General features: G+C 52.9%; 1 protein-coding gene across 6 annotated transcripts in view; it reads left to right on the forward strand.

Moving 5' to 3' along the window:
• LOC116944244 (uncharacterized) overlaps positions 1-25733 on the forward strand; it is a 161312-nt gene that overhangs the window by 16695 nt on the left and 118884 nt on the right. For 3 of the 6 annotated variants that reach the window (XM_076068229.1, XM_076068228.1, XM_076068230.1), the window contains exon 2: positions 21912-22106. The exons of the other annotated variants lie outside the window; for them this stretch is intronic. The gene's annotated coding sequence lies outside the window, so the exon portion shown is untranslated. The remainder of the gene's footprint in view (positions 1-21911; positions 22107-25733) is intronic. 6 annotated transcript variants of the gene reach the window in all.

A 25733-nucleotide genomic window follows, 5' to 3' on the forward strand; every position in this document is an offset into this window, starting at 1 on the left:
CTAACATTTGTCATAGCCAGGCCGCTTATGAAAAAAAATCCACATAGCAGCTCACTGAGCCATACCTGGTAAAAAAAAAAAAGAAGGACCGTTTAGTTTAATAGTGTTTGTAAAATTCTAAATTTGCAAATCCACACCGTGTCGATCGTGGGGTTAGTGGTTGGCAGTAGCTCAACAAGTCCCGTCAGGGTCGGTGACGAAAGAGGTCCTCGGGGAACGATTCAGACGGCGCTCGTCACTGACGTGAGCCGCTCACCGAGAATCGAGCGCGGGTCAGCGGCGTTCTTGGGCAACCACAGCGACAAGCGACGCCTCGAGGCAGGAAATGCGCCGCTGAGAGTCTCAAGAGCCACGGTGGGGGAGGAGTAGCGCCGATCCCAAATGAGCATGCGACTTGTTCGTTCGTTTGACGTCGTGTGAGAGGAGAGCGAACAACATCGGAGAGAATCTACCACGCATCACTCACTACGTGGGTGGGTGGGGGGGGGGATAACGCATATAACTTCACACAGATGGATTCAATCATCCATGGCTGTACCGTTAAGTACAAACCGCGGCATTCTCTGATCATCATCCCGTCCCAGCGCCCTGTCAAGGCTCAGAGTGGCTGAGCTTCCGAAATCGGGCGCGTTCTGGCCAATTCGTTGTTAAATATTTGGGGTAGAGAGCAGAGGGAGAGCGGCGGGGGGTGAGACTTTTGACACGGTTGTACATTGCGAAATAAAACACCCGAAGCTGAAAAAAAAGAGAGAGGGAGGGAGGAGAGATGGAGCGAAGTAAGAATCGAGGGGGGTGGGAGGGACGGATTCATGAGGGAGGGATGGAGGAAGAGAGGAGAAGGGAGGAGGAACGGATGGATGGGTGAATGAGCGAGTGAAGGAGGGAGTGAGTGTTGAAGGGGAGATGGAGTTAATCAATCGAGGGGGGGGGGGGAGGGTAACCAAACAGGGGGAAGGAGAATGGCAGAGAGAGAGAGAGAGGGGCGCGCGCGCGAGAGAGAGAGAGGGGGGCGCGCGCGAGAGAGAGGGGGGGGCGCGCGCGAGAGAGAGGGGGGGGCGCGCGCGCGAGAGAGAGAGGGGGGGGCGCGCGCGAGAGAGAGGGGGGGCGCGCGCGCGCGCGAGAGAGAGGGGGGGCGCGCGCGAGAGAGAGGGGGGGGGCGCGCGAGAGAGAGAGGGGGGCGCGCGCGAGGGAGAGAGAGGGGAGGCGCGCGCGAGAGAGAGGGGGGGCGCGCGAGAGAGAGAGGGGGGCGCGCGCGAGGGAGAGAGAGGGGGGGCGTGCATGTACGGGGAGCGTTTTTTTGCGGAGAGATGCGGGTTGTAGATGTTAGGGGTTAGGGGGTAAGCGGAGGATGGCTTGGGGGGGGCCTGAGGAGGGGGATGTGGGGGGGGGGGGTGAGGAGGATGGTGCAGTGGAGTGGAGGGGTCGCGTCTTATGTAATGTTTCGTTTCTTGCTCTGCGTTCGCGTTTCATGGGTTGCGAGCGCCGAGCCGCGCGTGTTTTGGGTCGCTGGTAATCTCTCGTAAATTCATCGGTTGGCTTTGCAGAGTACATCCTCGTTCTGTTCGCCATTGTTTACTTTCGGCAGCCTGCGCGTTTGCACGCAATAAATAATATATGTATGTTTGTGTGTGTCTCGTCTTCGTGGTTATCTGCCAGTCGTCTTCTTCCCGTACGGCTCCTGCTGCTGCTGCTGTAGACGCAGAGCAACAACTACAATGTCACATTGAGGTGGTCAAGCCAGCAGACAACCGCGTCAGGAGTAGCGGAGTTTGTTCCATCGCTTGCGATGTCGCCTTCGTATTTGTGGATCGGGGCCTTGCGTCGTTATCTGTTGTACGGTCTGTTCTGGATGACCACAGTGGCACCACTTATACTGGAGCGTTTTTAATGTTCCCATTTGTGGATGAGGGTATCCGCATCTACTGCCACGGTTTGTGCAGTAGATGTGGTTTAGGGTGGACCGTGAGCTTCGTGGAAGATCAAACCCCAGGGATCTTCTGGGTTGGGTCTTTCCTGCCATTTCAAGTCTGTCAACCCATGGCACCTGGCTCTGTCCTGTGCCCTCCCCCTGTACCTAGCCTGGTACAGCAGTCAACCCATGGCACCTGGGTCTGTCCTGTGACCTCCTCCTGTACCTAGCCTGGTAAAGTAGTCAACCCATGGCACCTGGGTCTGTCCTGTGACCTCCTCCTGCACCTAGCCTGGTAAAGTAGTCAACCCATGGCACCTGGGTCTGTCCCGTGACCTCCACCTGCACCTAGCCTGGTACAGCAATCAACCCATGATACCTGGGTCTGTCCTGTGACCTCCTCCTGCACCTAGCCTGGTACAGCAGTCAACCCATGGCACCTGGGTCTGTCCTGTGACCTCCTCCTGCACCTAGCCTGGTAAAGTAGTCAACCCATGGCACCTGGGTCTGTCCTGTGACCTCCTCCTGTACCTAGCCTGGTACAGCAGTCAACCCATGGCACCTGAGTCTGTCCTGTGACCTCCTCCTGTACCTAGCCTGGCACAGCAGTCAACCCATGGCACCTGGCTCTGTCCTGTGCCCTCCCCCTGTACCTAGCCTGGTACAGTAGTCAACCCATGGCACCTGGGTCTGTCCTGTGACCTCCTCCTGTACCTAGCCTGATAAAGTAGTCAACCCATGGCACCTGAGTCTGTCCTGTGACCTCCTCCTGCACCTAGCCTGGCACAGCAGTCAACCCATGGCACCTGGCTCTGTCCTGTGCCCTCCCCCTGTACCTAGCCTGGTACAGTAGTCAACCCATGGCACCTGGGTCTGTTCTGTGACCTCCTCCTGCACCTAGCCTGGCACAGCAGTCAACCCATGGCACCTGAGTCTGTCCTGTAACCTCCTCCTGCACCTAGCCTGGTACAGCAGTCAGCCCATGGCACCTGAGTCTGTCCTGTGACCTCCTCCTGCACCTAGCCTGGTACAGCAGTCAACCCATGGCACCTGGGTCTGTTCTGTGACCTCCTCCTGCACCTAGCCTGGTACAGCAGTCAACCCATGACACCTGGGTCTGTCACGAGACCTCCTGCTGCCAGCAGCAGAGAGCCTCCTACACGTCACGTGATAGCCTCAAAGGTGCACCTAGCCTGGCACAAGCGTCTTGGTGACGTCAACGCCACGTGTGGCAAACGGCGGTCTTGTGGCTATGCGCGGGGAGCGGTGGGGCAGCGGTTAGCGCGTTGCGCTACAAACCCGGTGAGTTCGATTTCCGCTCATGGCCACCAACACCAGTGACGATTATTTTAACCACTCCTGGGCCTCCTGCAGATCTACTCAGCCTTAAATGAATATTCCTGGTGCGGTGTTTGTGAACATCAGCACTGGGGAGACAAAGGCGGCCGGGCGTGGTGCTGGCCGCCCAACCCCCTCGTAGTGCCGTGCCGGCCTTCATAGGGTGCTGCTCGCTCACAGCACTTGCCCCAACAGTCTGTTGAGGCTATACGGGTGGATCTTTGTCTTTGTGTATCTGTGTATGCATCTGCAGGTGTGTATCGTGTGGACGTGTTCGTCGAGCAGTGGATAGATCACGGCTGATGATGTCTGTGCGCGTGACTGATTGTAGACAAGGCCTGCACTGTGTTAAGTATCCAAGCATCGTAGTACGCATTTGCTTACTGATATATATATATATTTTTATATGTACGTCAATCTAAAGTTTACACGATGTCCCGCACTGTAAATGTTATTACTGAGATCTCTTATAATCCAGAGCTGGCTACAAATACACATTAGACCTGGGGGGTTGGGGGTTAGGATGAAGAGGAGGAGGGGGAGGAGGGAGGGGGTGGGGTATTGGGGGGAGGTTCGGGGGGATATTGGGGGGGGGAGGGGCGCTGTTTTTTTCACGTGGACTTCAACTTCCTTCGAGGATACAGAACCACAGCCCTTAGCCTCCCTCCCACCCCTCCATCCTGATCGCGACTCTAACCCCTCAGTCAAAACACGACACCTTCTCCCGAGAGGCATGCGGCAAGGTAAAGACAAAGATTCCCCGCCCCCCGTATAGCTTCAACAGACTGCTGAGGCAAAGTGGCTGTTAGCGAGCGCCTATCGAGGACGGCACGGCACACGGCCGCGTTTGTATCCCGAGTGGCGACGTTTACACAGCACACCAGGTACTCATTTGAGGCCGAGTCGACCTAGGGGAGGCCCACGACCTGTTGCAGATATTCGACACCGGTGTTGGCCGTGAGCGGGAATCGAACTCGGGTGGGCGGGTTCGTAGCGCAACGCGCTAACCGCGGCAACACAAACACACACACAGACACGTGAGACACGTGCACCCTTACACGCACAGATAAAGATCCCCCGCATAGCCTTCAACAGACCGGTGGAGCAAGTGCTGTTAGCGAGTAGCATCCATGAAGGCCGATGCGGCACACGAGGGGGGGGGGGATGGGGTGGCTAAGAACCACGTCCGGACGCCTTTGTCTCCCCAGTGGATGTTTACACACACATTGCACCGGGTAACCATTTGAGGCTCAGTCGACCTAGGGGGAGGGGGGCACACGGGACCGGTTCACGTAAATCGTCACTGCTGGTGGCCGTGAGTGGGAATCGAACTCGTGTCGCCGGCTTCGCGGTGCGCCACCGCTCCCTTGAGAGCTGCTCAAAATGTCGCGGGACGTTCTGACGGTGGACATCTCGTGAGGTCATGGACCCTGTTGTCAAGCTGCTGGTGTGGCCGTCGTATACGCCCGGCCGCCTTTGTCTCCCCGCGGTAGTGATGTTTGCACACGGCGCTAAATAGCCGAGAAGACCCGCACACGCGGAGTCCTTTACCAAGTCACTTGCCGTGCCATCTTCCTCAATCTGCCTGCGTGTGGACACGGCCACCAACGCCATTGACGATTATCTGAACCGGTCCAGCGCCTCCCTTAGGTCGACTCAGCCTCAAGCGAGTACGTGGGGCTGCCCACCCACCCCCTCGTGTTGTTACGTTCCGGCTTTCATAGTTGCTCGCGAACAGCACTTTCCCCAGCAGTCTGTTAAGGCTACACGGGGCATCTTTGTCTCGTTTCTGTGCGTGTGTCTGTCTGTGTGTCTATGTTCAGTGGTGCGCATGTGTCTGCGGTGTGTCCGTGCATGCATGTGCACGCGTGTCTGTCTGTGTGTCTATGTACAGTGGTGCGTGTGCGCGCGTGTGCTAGAGTGTACGTGTGTGCTAGAGTGTGCGTGTGTGCTAGAGTGTGCGTGTGCTAGAGTGTGCTAGAGTGTGTGTGTGTGTGCGTGTGTGCTGGAGTGTGCGTGTGTGCTAGAGTGTGTGTGTGCGTGTGTGCTGGAGTGTGCGTGTGTGCTAGAGTGTGTGTGTGCGTGTGTGCTAGAGTGTGCGCGTGTGCTAGAGTGTGTGTGTGCGTGTGTAACAACTAAGCTTGTGCCGGAGGCCCCGGGGGGCCAGGCGTCTATGACGTCTCCTGGCCAAACCCCAATTGGCGGAGCCAGGAGATTGAATACCTACCCTCGGGGCTACTCCAGATACAACGAAAAGCCACTACGGTTGGCCACGTGGAATGTTCGAACGCTCACTGCAGAGGAGAGGCTGCCACTCCTCTGTCGGGAGCTGGACCGGTACCGCCTGGATCTATGCGGCATTCAGGAGGTCCGGTGGACCGGCTCTGGCTCCTGCCACCATGAGGGGTGGACAGTCCTCTACTCGGGGCAGCAGACTGCCAAACAACAGGGTGTGGGTCTTCTTTTGAACAAAAGAATGAAGGGGGCGTGGGAGCGTGGCGGTGAGGTGTGGGAAGCTGTAAGCCCCAGGCTACTTTGGGCTCGCCTTCCCATCAACCGGAGGCGAGGAATGGTGGTCGTGGTTACTTATGCCCCCACCGAAGATGAACATCCGTGGAGGGATGCAGGCAAAGCCGATGAGTCAGATGCCTTCTATGACCTCCTGTCACAGGTGCTGGCTAAAGTGGCCCCTCGGGATAGAGTCATCATGTTGGGTGACTTCAATGCCCGAGTTGGTCATGATACTGGCACCTGGTCTGGAGTGATTGGAGGGCATGGGCCAGATCAGCTCAATAACAACGGTAGGAGGCTGCTAGATTTTTGTGCAGCCCATGGGCTTGTAATTACCAACACGCTGTTCCGGCATCGGCGCATCCACACAACATCATGGATGCATGCCGGGTCCAAGCAAGAACATCTGCTGGATTACATAGTGACGGACCAGCGAATGCGAGCCCATGTCCTTGACACCAGGACCTACCGTGGAGCTGATCTGCCCTCTGACCATCGACTAGTCATCTGTAAGATGCGCCTGCTATTCTTCCACTCCGGTGGTGGGTGTACACCCAGGACCCCATTCCAACCTAAAGTGGCCTGGTCTCAGTTATCTGATGAAAGTTGCAAGCGAGAATTTCATCATCGCTTGCGGCTGGGATTGGCATCGTCCCCGACTCCTCCTGATGTCGAGGGTAAATGGGCGAGGTTTAGGACTGTGACTCATGCAGCTGCAATGGCTGCTTTGGGTACGCGGTCCAGACCTCCCCAGACACCCTGGATGACAGAGGAGTTGTTCACGATGGTTGAGAAAAAGCGACAGGCCCACTGTCATCGGCTACAGAATCCCACGTCAGAGAATGAGGAGGCTTACCGCAGCCTTCGCTCGGAGGTTCGGAGAGCCGTGAGGCGCTGCAAGGATGGGTGGTGGTCGCGGGTTGCTGAGGAGATGGAGTCTGCCTCAGTGGCCCGTGATCACAAATCTCTATTTAACTCCATCAAAAAAGTAACCTGCAGCGCCACACCTATTACCATCATTAGGGGAAAAAACGGTGATCCAATTTCCGACCCCCAGGAACAGGTTCGCAGATTTGCTGAGCATTTCTGTGAGATCCTGGGGGAGGGAAAATCCCTCAGCCAGGAAAACATCGTGGCACAAAGTGAGGATGACCCTGCTGAGGCTGCGGTGCCTCAAATATTGGATGAAGTCACCCCCTGTGAGTGGCTGGCTGAGGTGCCATCTGCTGAGGAAGTATTGAAGGCGATCCGGAGTCTGAGACCAGGAAAGGCAGCGGGCAGAGATGATCTCCCAAGCGAAATGCTGAGGGAGGGTGGCGTTTGTGCACAGACTGCCCTATATGACATCATAACAACAGTCTGGACCACTGGACGGGTTCCGCAGGATTGGAAGGATGCCCTGGTGGTCCCCCTTTTTAAGAAGGGGGACCGCACAGACTGTAACAACTACAGGGGCATCTCACTCCTCAGTGTGCCGGGAAAGGTCCTGGCAAGGATTATTCAGCATCGCCTTGCCAGGCACGCTGAGGAGAGGCTTGCGGAGCCCCAATGCGGTTTCAGGAAAGGGCGGTCCTGCACAGATGCCATATTTTCTGTCCGTCTGCTACAGCAGAGGTGTAGGGAATTCCAACAAGACCTACATCTCTGCTTTATTGACCTGGTCAAGGCCTATGATACCATCAGTAGGCCTGGGCTCTGGGTCGTTCTTCGTGCTTTTGGAGTACCTGACCCTCTGCTCACGATCATTAAGGACCTTCATGATGGTGAGCGGGCCCGGGTAAAACTACGTGGCCGGGAGTCAGAGCCATTCCCTGTACACCTTGGGGTGCGACAGGGATGTCCTCTGGCTCCCACATTATTTAACATCTATTTTGACCACGTAGTTCGTGAAGCCTTCAATAGCTGTACCGGGGGAATCTCCATATGGTACAGATATAATGGGATGCCCGGGTGCGGTCAAGGGATGGCTCCCTATTGCTCAACCACGTTATGTATGCTGATGACTTGGTAATAGCTGCTCAGTCAGAGGAGGAGTTGGAGACGCTGCTGCTGAGACTGGAGCGTGCCACTAAGAGGTGGGGCCTTACCATCAGCCCCACCAAAACTAAGCACCTGCCTGGGTATTTTGTACCATCGGACACTCCACCCCCACAACTCCCAATCGGTGATGGGGCAGTTGTGGAGAGAGTGGAGAGTTTCCCATACCTGGGCAGTGTGCTTATGACTGGCTCCAGTTTAACAGCAGAGGTCTCACTCCGAATCAGTCGAGCGGCAATATCTTTTCATCGGTTGCGTAACGCTGTGTGGAAGCTACCTGGTCTGTCGCTCCGCACTAAGCTTCAGGTCTTCTCGGCCACGGTCATTCCCTCCCTTCTCTACGCTTGCGAAACGTGGACCCCCCTAATGGAGCATCTTCGCCGGTTAGAAACATTTAGGCTGGCCTGCCTCCGATCCATCCTCGGTTTAACCAGACTGGATTGTGTGAGGAGCTCACAAATCCTTGAAAGATCTGGGCAGGGTCCCATCGGTGAGCTCCTCCGGCAGGAAAGGCTGCGATGGCTGGGTCATGTAGCCCGCATGCCCAGCCACCGCATGCCGAAACAGCTTTTGTTTGGCCGGATTGAGGGGGCTAAGCGGGCGCGGCACGGGCTAGAGAAGAGATGGAGTGATGTGGTACAGGAGGACGTGGAGCTGAGTGGACTTGCCGATGACTGGTACCAGCGGTGTCAAGATCGGCCTCTGTGGAGGAGGCTCGTGAAGGATGCTACTGGGCAGTTGGAGGCAGTCGCCCTCCAACAACAACGGAGGGCGGAGGAGCGACGCTCACAACAGCGAGCGGAGCGCCGGGTGGCTAAAGCACAGCAGGTTGGCACAGTAGGGGGCACAGGTGGTGCATCAGACAGTCATCTAAGTCAGTCGACCCGTGGCACCTGGGTCTGCCCCGTGACCACCTGCAAGCGGGCGTTGGACACTTCACGTGGCCTCAGGGTGCACATAGCCTGGCACAAGCGTCGTGGTGACGTCACCGCCACTTAGTGGCGAATGGCGGTTGTTGTTGTTGTTGTGTGCGTGTGTGCTGGAGTGTGTGTGTGTGCTAGAGTGTGTGTGTGCGTGTGTGCTAGAGTGTGCGTGTGTGCTGGAGTGTGCGTGTGTGCTAGAGTGTGTGTGTGCGTGTGTGTGCGTGTGTGCTAGAGTGTGCGTGTGTGTGCGTGTGTGCTAGAGTGTGCTAGAGTGTGCGCGCGTGTGCGTGTGTGCTAGAGCGTGTTTTCCTTTGGCTTTGTCTGTGACGCGATGAGAGAAAACAGATGCTGGGGTTTATTATGAACGTCGTCTGATAAAGGGCAGCATTGTGCAAAGCAAATTAAAACGTGTCATACGATCCCATTGTAATTCTCTTACTCTAACAGCGCGCATTGTAATTACTGCGGCATTTCATGCGGAATGTTAACTATTAGAAAATTTCTCCCTCTCTCGGAGCGCGCGTGTGTGTGCGCGTATCTGTATGTGTGTGTATCTCTGTGTGTGCGTGTATCTGTACGTGTGTGTATCTCTGTGTGCGCGTGTCTCTGTATGTGTGTGTTACTCTGTATGTGTGTGTATCTGTATGTGTGTGTTACTCTGTATGTGTGTGTATCTGTATGTGTGTGTTACTCTGTATGTGTGTGTATCTGTATGTGTGTGCATCTCTGTGTGTGTGTGTATCTGTGCGTGTGTGTGATACTGGAGGGGAGCGCGCTGCGCTACGAACCCGGCGACCCGGGTTCGATTCCCGCTCGGTCGCGGCCGACAGCAGTGGGGAATATCTGAACCGGTTCTGGTCCTCCTCTAGGTCGACTCAGCCTAAAAAATAGTACCTCTAGATTAAAAAGGCATTCTCTCGATTGAACACTCTTTTCTTTAGAACTGCCTGTTTTGTGTTTAGCCTGTTGCCCTTTCATCGCTCCTCCGATTAAAACGTTTGGCTCGTACAGTGCGAAAGAAGTTCAACATACATACACACCTGGTGCCGTGTGTAAAACATCGGCACTTTGGGAGACAAAGGCGGCCGAGCGTGGTGCTGTGCTAGCCTTAATAGGTGCTCGCTAATAGCACTTGCCCCAACAGATTGATAACGGCTATACGGGGGGCCTTTGTCTGTGTGTTTATGAACACACGCGTACACACAACCTGCGATATACCCCTCCAGGCGCACAACTGCACGAACACGCATGATCATACAAAGACAAAGATCTCCCGTGTAGCCTTCGCAGACCGTTGGGGCAAGTTCTGTTAGCGAGCGCCTATGAAGGCCGGCACGGCACACGAGGGGGTGGGTGGCCAGCACCGCGCCAGGCCGCCTTTGTCTCCCCAGTGGCGATGTTTACACACCGCACCAGATGCTCATCTGAAGCTGAGTCAACCTAGGGGAGGCCCAGGACCGGTTCAGATAATCGTCACACATGTGCGCAGTTGTTTTTGCACTGATTTTTCTTTGCTTTGTTTCAGTAATTAATTGCAATTTTTTGATTTGGTTAAACAAATACACCTGGAACCTGAATTCATCCACTCAATTACCTCTGAACTCACCCAGTCACTCACTCACCCACAACTTATTCACCCACCCACTTAAACAGAGACCTCACTCACTCGCCCACTCACTCATTCACTCATTCACCCACTAATTCACTCACTCACCAACGTATTCACCCTCCAACAAATTCACCCACTCATTCACCCACTCACTCACCCACAACTCACTCATCCACCCACCTCACAAATATGGGCCATTACCCGAAACGTTACCTGTTGTATATATTTAAAGGCCACGTCGTGTTATTATTGACAGGTTGTTGTTGACTGCGCTGGTCCACCTCTGCCAACGCAGAATTTATAATAATCATCGTCATCAGATATGTGATACTGATGCGTGTTTTGTGAGTGTGTTGAGTTGTGTTGATGTAGCTGCTGCTGTAGCTGCTGTAGCTGCTGCTGCTGTAGCTGCTGCTGCCGCTGTAGCTGCTGCTACTGCTGTAGCTGCTGTTGTAGCTTCTGTAGCTGCTGCTGTAGTTGCTGCTACTGGTGTAGCTGCTGCTACTGGTGTAGCTGCTGTAGCTGCTGCTGCTGCTGTTGCTCTTCCATGTGACAGAGAGGTTGATGCGTGCAGGGCAATGTTCGCGTTCGAGGCAAACACGGAGCGCATTCTTGCATGCATTATTAAGCACCGCTCGTGTTAATTATTAATGAGCATACAGTGGCGAGGGTGGGGGGCTGTAGATGGGGGGGGCGAGGGGGGGTTGGTGAAGGGGGCGACTCTAGTTTTTTTGGGCGACGACTTTGGCCGCTTTGGTTGTAAAATGTGTGTGTTCATAATTTGTGAGTCGTTGTGGAGTTGTTTAATTAATTAATAAATCAGCTGATGACGATGTTAATGTCATCCCAGTGGTTAAACGCGCTGAGTGCCTCGCAGCTTGAAAGGCTGCTGGGTTTGATTCCGGACACGGGTGCCTCTTGAGTGTTAGAATTATGATCTACGGCACTCCGCCCACTGCTGTGCAGGCCGATTCCCACTCACGGCCAACACCAGTGACGATTATCTGAACCGGTCCTGGGCCTCCCCGAGGTCGACTAGGCCTCAAATTATGCAACGTGTAAAAAAGCATCTCCACTTGGGAGACAAAGACGGCCGGGGCATCCATTGCAGGCTACAACCACCGCCTGGTGTGCAGTTCCGGCCTTCATAGGTCGCTGCTACTCGATCACAGCGCCTGCCTCAACAGGCCCACTGAGCTCTATACCAGAGTCGCTCTTTTTTCAGAAGCGTCCCGGCCACGGATGATAGCTCAACGAAGTGGCTTATCACAACCATCATCACCACCACCACCATCATCACCACAACCATCATCACCACCACCACCATCATCACCACCACCACCATCACAACCACAACCACCATCACCACCACCACCACCACCATCACCACCACCACCATCATCACCACCACCACCATCACCACCACCACGTGTACGTTTAGAGCAGCCAATTACTCTCAACGCGTGTTGGAGGGGGAAAAACCGGAGCACCCGGAGACAAAAAATCCGCAAACTCCAAAAATACAACAGGCGGGCGGCACGGGATCGAACCCACGAACTTCCTGTACACCAGGCGAGGCAGTAAACATCTCTCCCCTGCCACTATCACAACAATAACAACAACGGTTGTTACTGATAGGGCGGTGGAGAGGAACTCAAGGCAGCTGCCAGCCAGCCAGCCAGCAAACCCGAGGCATAGATTGTGTTTAATAGCGGTCTGGGTGAGCTCACGCACTTATTGACAAGGGGCAACACGAGACGATCGTTGCCGTGAGATACTTTTTTTGTTTGCATCGCAAATAATGTCTCCGTTGTTGATTCCCGAGCGATGAGAGTGCGAAGCGAGCGCGTTTCGAATTGTGCAAATAGCGTGGCACGTGTCTCAGCGTGAGTCCCCGGCTGTTTGAGAGGAGGATGTGGTGCTGGTGGTGGTAATTTAGCTGTGCAGATATTTATCTTCAGAATCGACCCTGGCTATCAGAAATGATAGTTCAACGAAGTGGCTTATCATCATCATCATCGTGTGGAGCACCTCACACGTCCTCCCACGTGCGGTTATTAACTAATTCACTCCTCCTGGCCGTATAAATTAATCGGAACGACTTAGTGCATGGGAATGATTTCTGCTCTAGCCGGAGGACTCAGTGTCCGCGCGCGTGTGTGCGTGGATGTATCATCATCCATAATTGTCTACATATATAATGCATATTGAACTAGGACCTATGTCTAACGCAGATAGAGAACCGCCTTGCATATAGTTGGCAGTTAACCTGCAGCATGGGTTCGAGCAAACCTGACTCTGCTGATGAGAAACTGAATGTCGAATCCAGTCCTGAATCTTTCTTGCGTCGAACCAGAAACTGTGCACTCCTATAAGGCCGCGTGTGGCTGACGGGACGTGTGAAATATGACTTTGAAGCAAGCGAACTCAAGCGGACCGGGTCCGAACTCCTGGCTCTCATGAGCAGGGTCGGGCACCCGTTAAGCAAATGCAATGCCCTTGTGTTGTTATCATACGGTAGAGGCATTGATCTGTGACGTATCTGTGACCCCACCCCTAGCCCCCACGCCCCCCTCCTCGACCCCCCACTCGCCCCCACCAACTCATAACCCCGGCCAAATTGGGCCTCATTATTGGGCTCTTGACCTTGCAGTGCGCAGGCTTATTTGTGTCTCTCACTCTCTCCATCCATCCAGGGTGTGTGTGTATGCGTTGTCGGGAGAGAGATAGGTTAGTGTGCTAACCGCTCCAATGCCCCTCCACAAACAACAACAACAACGCAAGACACACAGACACATACGCACGCTATCGCCCGGTGCCATATAGCCACGCGCGTACACACACCCATGGTGCACGCACACACACTCACGGCGCAATGCACGTGGTGCCGGTCTTGCATTGCAAACAATTGACTCTGGAAATGTAATTGCGGTAATAGCATGCATACGCTCACACTGACAAAGAACCCCCGGATAGCCTTCAACAGGCTGGTGGGGCAAGTGCTGTTAACGACTAGCACCTATGAAGGTCATCACCACCACCATCACCACCACCATCGCCATAATCACAACCTCCATTAAAGCTGCCAGCATCACCCTCTCTCCACCCCTACTGCCATCATCACCATCATCACCAATAACACCATCACCACGATCATCGCCTCCATCACCCTCCAAAGACAAAGATCCCCCGTGTAGCCTCAACAGACTGTTGGGGCATGTACTGTTAGCGAGGAGCAGCACCTATTAAGGCCGGTACGGCGCACGAGGGAGTTTTGTGGTAACCACCATGCCCTCCCGGCCTCCTTTGTCTCCCCAGTGGCGATGTGTTCGCTCTGCACCGCATGCTTAGTTTGATGCTGAGATAATCTACCAGAGACATTGGAGGGCGTGAGCGGGTAGCCGGGATGGTAACGCAGCGCGCCGAATACTACAACCCGCCACGCAAGCGCAAACACAAACAAAAGGCAAATACAAAGATCCTCCGTATAGCCTGTAATAGACTGTTGGGGAAAGTGCTGTTAGCGAGCACTTATGAAGGCCGGCACGGCACACAAGGGGGTGGGTGGCCAACACCACGCCCGACCGCCTTTGTCTTCCCAGTGACGACGTTTACACACCACACCGGGTACTCATTTGAGGCTGAGTCGACCTAAGGGAGGCCCAGGACCGGTTCATATAATCGTCACTTGTGTTGGCCGTGAGTGAGAATCGAACTCGGGTCCATGGGTTCGCAGCGCATTAACCGCTACTCTACCGCTCACCACACGCGCGCACACAGACACACGGACACGTGCACACAGACACACGGACACGCGCACACAGACACACGGACGCGCGCACACAGACACACGGACACGTGCACACAGACACACGGACACGTGCACGCACACACGCAACGCCGTGCTCTCAATGGAGAATTGGCTTTGGAAATTCAATTGCAGTAATAGCGGTCACAATGCGCGGGTACACACACACACCGACACAAAGACAAAGATCCCCCCCAGAATAGCCTTCAGACTGTTGGGGCAAGTGCTGTTAGCGAGTAGCGCCGATGAAGGGCGGCACAGCGCACGAGAGGGTGGGTGGCCAGCACCACGCCCGGCCGCCTTTGTCTCCCCAGTGGCGATGTTTACACACCGTACGAAGTATCCATTCGAGGCTGAGTCGATCTAGGGGAGGCCCAGGACCGGTTTAGTTATTCGTCACTGGTGTTAGCCGTGAGTGGGATTCGAACCGAGCGCAACGCGCTAAGCGCTACACCACCTACACACATGAACACACGCTCACATATATACATTCTCCCCACTCCTACCTCTTCCTCCTCCTCTCCCCTACCTCCTCTTCCTCCTATTCCCCCTTACCCATTCTACTCTCACCACATCCCCTCCTTCCTACCTCCCTTTCCGTCTCTCCTACCTCATCGGCACCTCTTCTTTTCTCCGACCACCTCCACCTCGTCGCTACCTCCTCCTCATCAGCTCATCCACCTCGTCCTCTCTCCCACCCACTCCTCTCCCGCACCTCTCTTCTCTCCTGCCACCTTCTCCTCCTCTTCATTACGGGGAAGCGTTGACCTCGTGGAGAACACCACAGACGGAAACTCAAACATCGAGGAGGAGGAGGAGGAGGATTGGGGGAGGGGGCTCGGGGGATGGGGGGGGGGGGCTGAACTCTCCCCGGAGTGGGATTAGGGTCATGGAGAGAACGCGTCCTAATAGCTTAACTCTATATCCCTCTATCTGTGGTATTCCTGGACAAATTATTATTATCATCATCATCATCAGTCATCTCCCATGGTCAAGCCGTTGCTGGATAAAGGCCTCCCCTTGGTCATAAAAAAATATATTTTTTGAAAATGTGATTCTGATCAGACGTCTCAATGCTGTAAACACAATGCAGCCACCAACTCTTATCATCCACTCTGTTTCTCTGTCGGCCTTTCTCTTTATGTGCAATGAAAATGGATCATTGCCCATAACGTAGCCTATTGACTTAAAGCTTTCGTGACTGCGGGAATTCATATTCTTTGGGTCTTTCGGTAAAGCCACGTAGTTAGAAAAATAATAACAACAATATTACGACCTTTCGATCGCAACACAAGCAATCGTCATCAGGTGAAAAAATATAGCGGGAGAGCTGCTGAAGCAGGGTGTTATAAAGGTTTCAGGTGGGTGTAGCCAAAGGGTCATAAGCGAAGTGGGGCGGGGCTAGTGATGAAATTTGCAAGGCAATGTAAGATCGGGTAAATCGGAGAGCTACCTCCACTACGACGAAGCTGCGGAGGTGGCCATTGTCCTGTGAGAGATTAGCATGTCAATGTAAGACCGTAGAGCCACCGCCACATCGAGGAAAACGAGCAACAGTGGCTGTGTTAGTGTGAGACATTTAACCTGTTAATGTAAAGACATTTAACCTGTTAATGTAACACCATGGAGTCGAAAATAACTACTAACATCGGCAGGTAGGATGGAAACATCACAGCCAGTTATGACTTAAACTGGTTAATAACGTCCTTCCAACGATTGCTCAGTTTGTACCCATCTTCTCAGTTTAAATTGTGTCTGTGTTTAAATATCTGGATGGCTTCATGAACGAATCTTTGTTGATAGCCAGTGGGTTTGCAGAGTACCTTCGTCTTGGAAAATCAATTTCGTGTGAGCCCACCGCATTAAAACAATGATCAGCCACGGCTAAGGTATTGGTCCTACAGTATTTCATATCTGCCTTGTGTTCACGAACACGGTCCGAGACATGTCGCTTAGTTTCCCCAATGTAACTACTGACGCAGACACAGCTTAGTTTGTAGACGCTGGGGTATTGCATGTCAGGGATCACATCCTTCACAGATGGGATCAGATCACGCATTTTATGTACTGTGTTGAATTGAACCTGGATCTTGTGTTTGTTCATGATTTTGCAAATAATTTTAGTGACCCCTGCTATGTTTAATTTGTTCTTGACACGGAACGTGTTGAGTTTCATTGCTTGTGCACCACTGCAGCAGCAGCAGCATCACTACATCTGCGAAAAAAGAGAGCTTCACAGCTTATCGGATTAATCCAGTCTCAATCGAGATTCTGAAATCGTTCGTTCGAATACATCTTTGGATGTGCCGTCTCGCGGATGGCAGTGAGGCGGTGGTCGCCAATCTGCCAACTGCTGTCCATTAAACACGATGGACCCTCTCTCTGGGTCAGGTCACGCTCCTCCCATCAAAAAACAAGCTCGCCCTTTGTAAAGGGGACAGCATACGTCGATGGATGTATTTATTTACTTATCGATGTTTGGGAAACGTCTCGTCCTCGTACCAAATGCGCGTTCTCCAGTTCCCTGCATAACTGATGGGCAAAACAAGTTTTTGTTCAGTGAATCATTAATGCCACCATAGGGGTGGGGCAGGTCATGCAGTTACATTTTTGTTCCTCCATGCACGGCTCTCATCAGTGACGAGATGAATCTGTCCTTCCTGGGCAACTCCCCCCCCCCCTTCTCACCCCGTATTATTACAAACCCGTGCTGACCCAGCGTGATGAAGTATGGTCGATACCACAACAACAATAACAACCTACTCACACAATATATAGGTCGTGGGCAGGACTTCATCTAGCAGTGGATTGAAACAGAGCTCTAAGTTATTACGCTCGTTGTCAGCTCCGAGTATGACAGTTGGGTCCGTACGGTGCGAAAGAAGTTCAACATGCGTACAGAGTATTATTGTAATTATTATTCTAAAAGAATCGTTATTGGAAAGCCATCGTAAGATGCATCGTCTGAAGCTTTCTGGTGAAAATGTTAACAGATGTCCAGTCGACACTCGTAGACTTGTGAAATTGCCAATGAAATTATCTCATCACTTAAAGCAGTGATTCTTTGATGAAACAAAGTAGTTTTAACTTACGCGTCCGTGCTTAATTTGTGTTTCGATGATTTACCTTCTAAATAAATCAGGACATCTCGCACCCACAGGGGGTTCGTGCACCCCAGGTTAAGAACCACTGACTTAAACACATTAAGTGGTGATGCTGCTGCTGCTGCTGTGGTTCACAATTTACTCAACACCGCGGCCTTGAGGAGGACAACGGAGATAATATTCAGGATGTCAGCAACGCACCAGTGTCCACTCGCTCGCACACGGAGGGGAGGGAACGGCTGAGAGGCGCTCGGAGGAGGCGAACGGGAGGACAGTCGCCGTGCTAGGAACCGGCGCCAACAATTTTCCAAGTTCGGCGATCCTCTGTTTTTGGCCATTATGGCTACACAAATAACAACAACAACTATAACACAATGAGGCGACGGTTTAGGCAATGGCGCCTCTCTTCTTCGAAACATTTTAATTCCTAGGGGAGTGACGCTTCGTGTAGCCGTAGGAGATTCGATTAGGCGTCAGATGTCAGTGCGGATTGGATTCAAACGATCGATGTGTTTGTGTGTGTTTTCACACCGTACGCAGGCAACCGCGATAATCGAAGGTGCGGATGTTTCTTATTCGCGTTTGGTTTTGTTTATAGCGCCTCGTGTGTGTTATTTCTCTATCTAGTGATCTCGACACCTTGTGATCTCTGTAGTTTGCGATCTCTGCAGTTTGTGATCTCTGTAGTTTGTGATCACTGCAGTTTGTGATCACTGCAGTTTGTGATCTCTGCAGTTTGTGATCTCGACATTTTGTGATCTCGACATTTTGTGATCTTGACAGTTTGTGATCTCTGCAGTTTCTGATCTCTGGAGTTTGTGATCTCGGCAGTTTGTGATCTTGGCAGTTTGTGATCTCTGCAGTTTGTGATCTCTGCAGATTGTGATCTCTGTAGTTTGTGATCTCGGCAGTTTGTGATCTCTGCAGTTTGTGATCTCTGCAGTTTGTGATCTCTGTAGTTTGTGATCTCGGCAGTTTGTGATCTCTGCAGTTTGTGATCTCGGCAGTTTGTGATCTCTGCAGTTTGTGATCTCGGCAGTTTGTGATCTTGACAGTTTGCTATCTCTGCAGTTTGTGATCTCTGCAGTTTGTGATCTCTGCAGTTTGTGATCTTGACAGTTTGCGATCTCTGCAGTTTGTGATCTCTGCAATTTGTGATCACTGCAGTTTGTGATCTCTGCAGTTTGTGATCTCTGTAGTTTGTGATCTCGGCAGTTTGTGATCTTGACAGTTTGCTATCTCTGCAGTTTGTGATCTCTGCAGTTTGTGATCTCTGCAGTTTGTGATCTTGACAGTTTGCGATCTCTGCAGTTTGTGATCTCTGCAATTTGTGATCACTGCAGTTTGTGATCTCTCCAGTTTGTGATATCGGCAGTTTGTGATCTCTGCAGTTTGTGTTCTCGGCAGTTTGTGATCTTGACAGTTTACCATCTCTGCAGTTTGTGATCTCGACACTTTGTGATCTCTGCAGTTTGTGATCTCTGCAGTTTGTGATCTCTGCAGTTTGTGATCTCGGCAGTTTGTGATCTCTGTAGTTTGTGATCTCTGCAGTTTGTGATCTCTGCAGTTTGTGATCTCTGCAGTTTGTGATCTTGGCAGTTTGCGATATCTGTAGTTTGTGATCTCTGCAGTTTGTGATCTCTGCAGTTTGTTATCTCGGCAGTTTGTGATCTCTGCAGTTTGTGATCTCTGCAGTTTGTGATCTCGGCAGTTTGTGATCTCTGTAGTTTGTGATCTCTGCAGTTTGTGATCTTGACAGTTTGCGATCTCTGCAATTTGTGATCTCTGTAGTTTCTGATCTCTGCAGTTTGTCATCTCTGTAGTTTGTGATATCTGCAGTTTGTAATCTCGGCAGTTTGCGATCTCTGCAGTTTGTGATCTTGACAATTTGTGATCTCTGCAGTTAGTTACTCTGCAGTTTGTGATCTTTGGTGGAATGGGAAACAAACGACATTTCCACCACCCACGATGGTCCTCCCTCTCCCTCTTACTCCCTCCAGCCCCCCCCCGCCCCATTTGCCCCACATCTGTCCCACCTCCTCCCCTCCCTCCCCCTCTGGAGTCGCTACGACGGCCAAGTGGGGAGCTGCGCTTTAGAGAGACGGGGGAAGTTGGGGGGAGGGTGGCAGGGAGGGGGAATTGGTGCTACGCGCTTCAGGAGGGGCGGGGGCTGCTTTTGGGATGATAACGGGGAGGGCGCGGGGAGGGGTGGAGGGAGTGGGGGGAGGTGGGGGAGGGGGTGGGGGTGAACTGGGGGTGACCGGAAAGTCACGCAGAGGAAGCGAGGCTAAGGAGCGGGGAGTGGCTTGGAGTACGGAGTCGTAAATAAATTAATAAAGGTTTCTATTTTTCTAGGGAAGCTCGGCTCCATCATTATAATCATCATCAACTATTAGTCATAATCATATAATATCAAACGACGATGATCAGACTGTTCGTCTTGATGAGATTCAACCGAATCATCATCATCATCTCTCACCACACCAAAATAATCACCGCAATTCATCTGAATGAGACTGTCGGTTGAATCGAATCGCGTCCCAGTAACGGGGACAATGAATCTAATCACTAAGTTCGGTGATGGGGGATCGGGAAGGGGGTAAAACATGGTGGTGGGGGTATTATTGAGCGGTGGCGCAGCAGTTAGCACACTGCGTTACGAACCCGGAGTTCAATTCCCGCTCACGGCCAACACCAGTGATGAATATCTTAACCGATCATGGGCCTTCCCTACGTCGACTCAACCTCAAATGAGTTCTTGGTGCGATGTATAAACGTGGTTTCTGGCCACCCACCCTTTCGTGTGCCGTGCCGGCCTTCACAGGAGTTCGCGAACAGCACTTGCCCCAACAGTCTGTTACAGGCTATGCTGTGGATCTTTATCGGGGGATAATAATGTAACCATAGTGTACAGCCCTTTGTCAAATCAACTGCTGGATGAAGGACTCCCCTTACACACACGCACACGCGTGTCTGTTGCGGTGGAGTTGTTTGACCATATTTCACCACGCGGGTTGCTGGAAGGCGGCAGGAGCTCGGGCCCGGCTCAGAACATAACGCGCCACTGATGGTGGCCGTGACTGCGAAGCGAACCTCGGTGTACCTCGGTTCCTAGCGGGCAGTGCGCCAACCGCTGCACCACCACTCCTTTACTGATGGGAGGCAGGGGAATTCAAATCGTAGACATTCAGGAACTCTGTCATTAAATACACACACACACCGACCTTTGATGTTATATACAATTTCTACTGTTGACGTGTGTGTATAACGTAGTATGGTTTATACACTGGGGAGCGGTGGCGCAATGATTAGCGCACTGCACTATGAACCCTGCGACTTGAGCTCGATTCCCGGCCACGGCTCACATCAGTGGCGGGTGATATCCAAACCAAACCACGCCACACCAACCCTAACCAGTGTGGTGAAGTATGGTCAAAAAGCAACTTCCCGACACTGCGCTGGGGAGGACTCGATCCAGATAACTCGAAACAACAACCGAAACAACAATCTTTGTAATTGCTGTTTATATTCAACCGCCTATACTTTTCTCTACAACGTGAACGGGCACTACATTAGTATCGTTAACCGGCGTAGATTTACATTGTCTGAGTACACATTGCCACACGAGAATTTGCTTTCTTTCATTACTTTTACTGCGATCCAAAGTCTAAAGTGCGCAGCGCCACCACGGCCGAATTTTCAGTTCTTTTTAATATTTATACAATAAGTCTGTAAATAATACCATCGTTCATCAATTTTACTGCAGGGGAGGGGGGAGAGGCGTGGGGGGGTGGGGGGTGAAATTATGCGCATGCGCAGTCGATGATTCTCTTTAAGAGCACCCAGATTCACTCTGCTGCTGATGATGATGATGAAACGAGGTGATGACGCGTGACGAGGTGAGCGGCGATCGTGGAGTGAGAAAGTGACGAGGAATTGTTTATTTAGGGGGGTGGGATACGGGGGTCTCGGCGAAGATGTCGACGTGGATGCTCGGGGTTAGGGTTTAGGGATCGGGTGATGTGGAGTGTCTGATTGGCCGACGCGGCCTGAGTGATGAGAGTTTGGCGAGAGGGCTGGGATCTGGTGAGAGTCGAGGGCGAGTGTTTGGGCCCACGCGTGGGTACCGTGGTTACGGTTCGGCCGCCTAGATGTCTGTGGTTAGAGTGGAGGAGTTAAAGGGGATGGAGTTAGTGTCTGGTTAGCTCGTTAGTTATGGTTGGTGCCTGTTTGGGTGGTTGGTAATGATTGAGATTTCATCAAACCGCACCTAACCAAGGGGACAGCCAGCCACTGATTCTATCCCGCTAGTTAAACATAATCCTGAGTAGCGAACCGCCTCGAATCATCGCTCTACCAGGAAACCTAACAATAAACACCCATAATTTAGAGTAGGCGCCCTATCAGAGACTCTAACCCACAACTATAACCAGATTCCCCGCGAAGTTCACTCTCCAGGGTTTTTTTAAATCTTAAAAATCGGCAATGGCTGAGAACGCAAGAGGTCAAGTTAAATCGACGCGGCTTTTTTTTTATACAGAGGTCGCTTCAAGGTTTAAAGAAACAACAAAACAACCCCAAAACAAATGTGTATCCCCACTCCCCCCACCGTTCCACCCCCAACCCCCCACCACCGCGTGCACCACTCATCCCACCGCTCTCTTTATCCCAGGATCCGTGTCACGTGCGTGTGATCCGTGTCACACGACGCTCGCGCCGAGAGGCTCTAATTGCCGGAGAGCGATTGGCTAAATTCATGCGCCACGCGTGGAGGAACTAATCACTCGCAAGGCGCGCATCGAGAGCGCGGGGCAGCAGAGAGGCAGGACGAGAGGGAGGTGGAGTTTGGGTGAGGAGCGACGCCAAGGTAAGTTTCACGCGAGCAAAGAATGCTGACGCACGCACACACACACTGACACACAAGCAGACACACTGACACACAAGCAGACACACTGGCACGCACACACACGCAGACAAAGCGAGACAGACAGATTGACACAGACGTACAGAAAGAGACGAAGTCAAAGGTCCTCCATAACTCAAACAGACTATTTAAGCAAGTGCTTTTAGCGAGCAGCACCTATGAAGGCTGGAACGGCACACGAGGGGGTGGGTGGCCAGCACCACGCCAGGCCGCCTTTGTATTCCTAGTGGAAATGCTTTACACATCGCAGCAGTTACTTATTTAAGGCTGAGTCGACCTAGGGGGAGACTCAGGATCGGTTCAGATAATCTTCACTCGTGTTGGTGGCCATGATGAGCGGGAATGGAACTCGGGTCGTCGAGGCCGTAGCGCGGCTCGCGAACCGCGACTCGACTGTTCCCCAAGAACAACAAAGACAATGATCCCCCGTTTAACCTTCACGGACTTTCGGGGGCAAGTGCTGCTCGCGACACGCACACATTGCCACACACAGACAGGCACACAAACACACAGACAGATCAACAGACAGACCCACACACACACAGACATACACACAGACATACACACAGACAAAGACACGAATGGTGTGCTCCCTTCCTCGACTCTCCACGTATTCCTGCCCCCCACTCCCCCCCCTGCCCTCCTCCCCTCCCCCTCCGCCCCCTCACCCACCCCCTCTTCCCCCTCACCTAGCCCCTCTCCCCCCTCACCTACCCCCTCTCCCCGTCACGGTTTCCTTCTCTCCCGGGCCATCCCCGTGCACGAAGGCCACGTGACGGAGTCTGATGTAGACGTTGTCACTCTGAGCTCTGTAAAGTTCATTCCACATCATCATCATCATTTTCATCATCGTCAACATCATCATCTTCATTATCATAATCTTCATCTTCATTATCGTCACCATCGTCATCATCACCCCCTTCATCATCTTCATGCTGCAATCTAAGAGGCTGCCGGTTCGATCTCTCGGCGTGGCAGCTAAATCACTCCCCCCTCCCTGCCCCCCCCCCCATACGATCGTCTTTGTCTTTCACGCATCAGTCCGAACGGGTACAGCGACTACAGCCACAGTTTAGTCGATGGGAAGGTCGCGTGTGGTGGTGGTGGTGGGGAGTAGTGTGTGTGCTGCCACCTCTTCTTCCAAGGTGTTTGGTCAACGTGGAAGGGGTTAGAAATATACGTGTGTGTGTGTGTGCTCAGTCACTCCGCGTCTCTTTCTCTCGGTGAGCTGTCTCTCGTTGAGCTCCTTCCACCGGCGGTGGAGCGAGCGAGCCATTGCAGGCGCTTTTTGTCGTCGACCAGCGAGGAATCGGTGACTCTGCCACCTGGGAGAGGGGAGGGGTAACAAAACCCGGGGTGGAGTTCGTTCTGTGATCAAACAAAAAAAACTCTGGATCCTGGAGCCATCCACTATGGGCGGATGGTTTATCGCAGGCTCTTCTGGCAGTAAAATAATGACAAGTTCCTGTGTTATAAACAAGTTCCTGTTTATTCAAAAATGTTTGGGGATTGTGGCGGTGGGGGTGGGGGGAGGGTCGTGGAGGGGGGTGGCGAGGGGGTGGTACGGGGTGGGGGAGGGATCCAGGATCGAAGGGAGCAGAGCTGGCGTAGAAGGGGTGAGCAGTGTCCATAACAAAGTCACATTGAGTTCCCTGAGTCGCAACTCATCCCCTGTTTAACGACCTGAATCCGTGGTAGAAATTCCACATCATCGCACCAGGTGCATTGTCGTCACTGGGGAGACAAAGGCGGCCGGGCGTGGTGCTGGCCACTCATCTTCCACCAACACCATCACCAGCACCACCACCATCACTACCACCATCACCAGCACCACCACCATCACCAGCAATATTACTAGCACCATCACCATCACCACCATCACCACCATCACCAGCAAAATCACTATCACCACCAGCACCACCATCACCATCACTACCACCACCACCACCACAATCACCAGCACCACCAGCACCACCAGCACCATCACCACCAGCACCACTACCAGCACCACCACCATCACCACCACTATCACCAGCACCATCTCCACCACCATCACTACCACCATCACCACTACCATCATTATTACCACCACCATCGCTACCACAATCACCACCACCACCAGCACCACTACCATTACCACAACCAGCACCATCACCACCACCAGCACCACCATCACCACCACCAGCACCACCAGCACCACCACCAGCACCACCATCACCACCACCATCACCACCATCACCACCACTATCACCGCCACCATCATCACCACCACCACCAGCACCACCATCACTACCACCATCACCAGCACCATCACCACGAGCACCACCATCACTACCACCATCACCACCACCAGCACCACCAGCACCATCACCACCACCAGCACCATCACCACCATCACTACCACCATCACCACCACCATCACCACCACCAGCACCACCACCAGCAGCACCATCACCAGCAGCACCACCATCACAACCACCATCACCACCACTATCACCACCACTATCACCACCACCACCAGCACCACCAATGTAATGCGGTTAATGATGACCGATTCATGACTCAGTTTACCTTGAGGGGAAGGCCCATGACCGATTCAGCTTCTCGTGCGTTGTGATCGTTACACACGATGATTATGATGATGACGATGATGATTATTAACATTCATGTGTATATAATATACAATTATAATTAATAAATCGTAGGCGTGAAAGTCTCGGGTCGGTGTGTGGGTGAATTTAATCACGGGTGAATTAAGATAAGGCCGTGTGTGCCTAGTGACGGGGCCACGTGTATGTGAGTGTGTGTATGTGAGTGTATGTGAGTGTGTATGTGTGTATCTATGTATGTATGTGCGTGGGTATGTATGTGAGATCTGGGCAAGGTCCCATCGGTGAGCTCCTCCGGCAGGCAAGGCTGCGTTGGCTGGGTCATGTAGCCCGCATGCCCAGCCACCGCATGCCGAAACAGCTTTTGTTCGGCCGGATCGAGGGGGCTAAACGGGCGTGGCACGGGCTAGAGAAGAGATGGAGTGATGTGGTACAGGAGGACGTGGAGCTGAGTGGACTTGCCGATGACTGGTACCAGCGGTGTCAAGATCGGCCTCTGTGGAGGAGGCTCGTGAAGGACGCTACTGGGCAGTTGGAGGCAGTCGCCCTCCAACAACAACGGAGGGCGGAGGAGCGACGCTCACAACAACGAGCGGAGGCCGGGTGGCTAAAGCACAGCAGATTGGCACAGTAGGGGGCAGAGGTGGTGCATCAGCCAGTCATCTCAGTCAGTCGACCCGTGGCACCTGGGTCTACCCCGTGACCTCCTGTCAGCGGGCGTTCGACACTTCACGTGGCCTCAAGGTGCACATGGCCTGGCACAAGCGTCGTGGTGACGTTACCGCCACTTAGTGGCGAATTGCGGTTGTTATTGTATTTGTGTACGTGACTATGTGTATTTATGTGCGTGTGTATGTGTTTATGTATGTGAGTATATGTGTATGTGACTGTGTGTATGTATGTATGTGGGGAGCGGTAGTGTAGCGGTTAGCGCGCTGCGCTATGAACCCGGCGACCCGGG

Source organism: Petromyzon marinus, chromosome 20 (assembly GCF_048934315.1).
Source record: "Petromyzon marinus isolate PM22_M1 ecotype Great Lakes invasive population chromosome 20, UKy_Petmar_22M1.pri1.0, whole genome shotgun sequence".
NCBI classification, from domain to species: domain Eukaryota; kingdom Metazoa; phylum Chordata; class Hyperoartia; order Petromyzontiformes; family Petromyzontidae; genus Petromyzon; species Petromyzon marinus.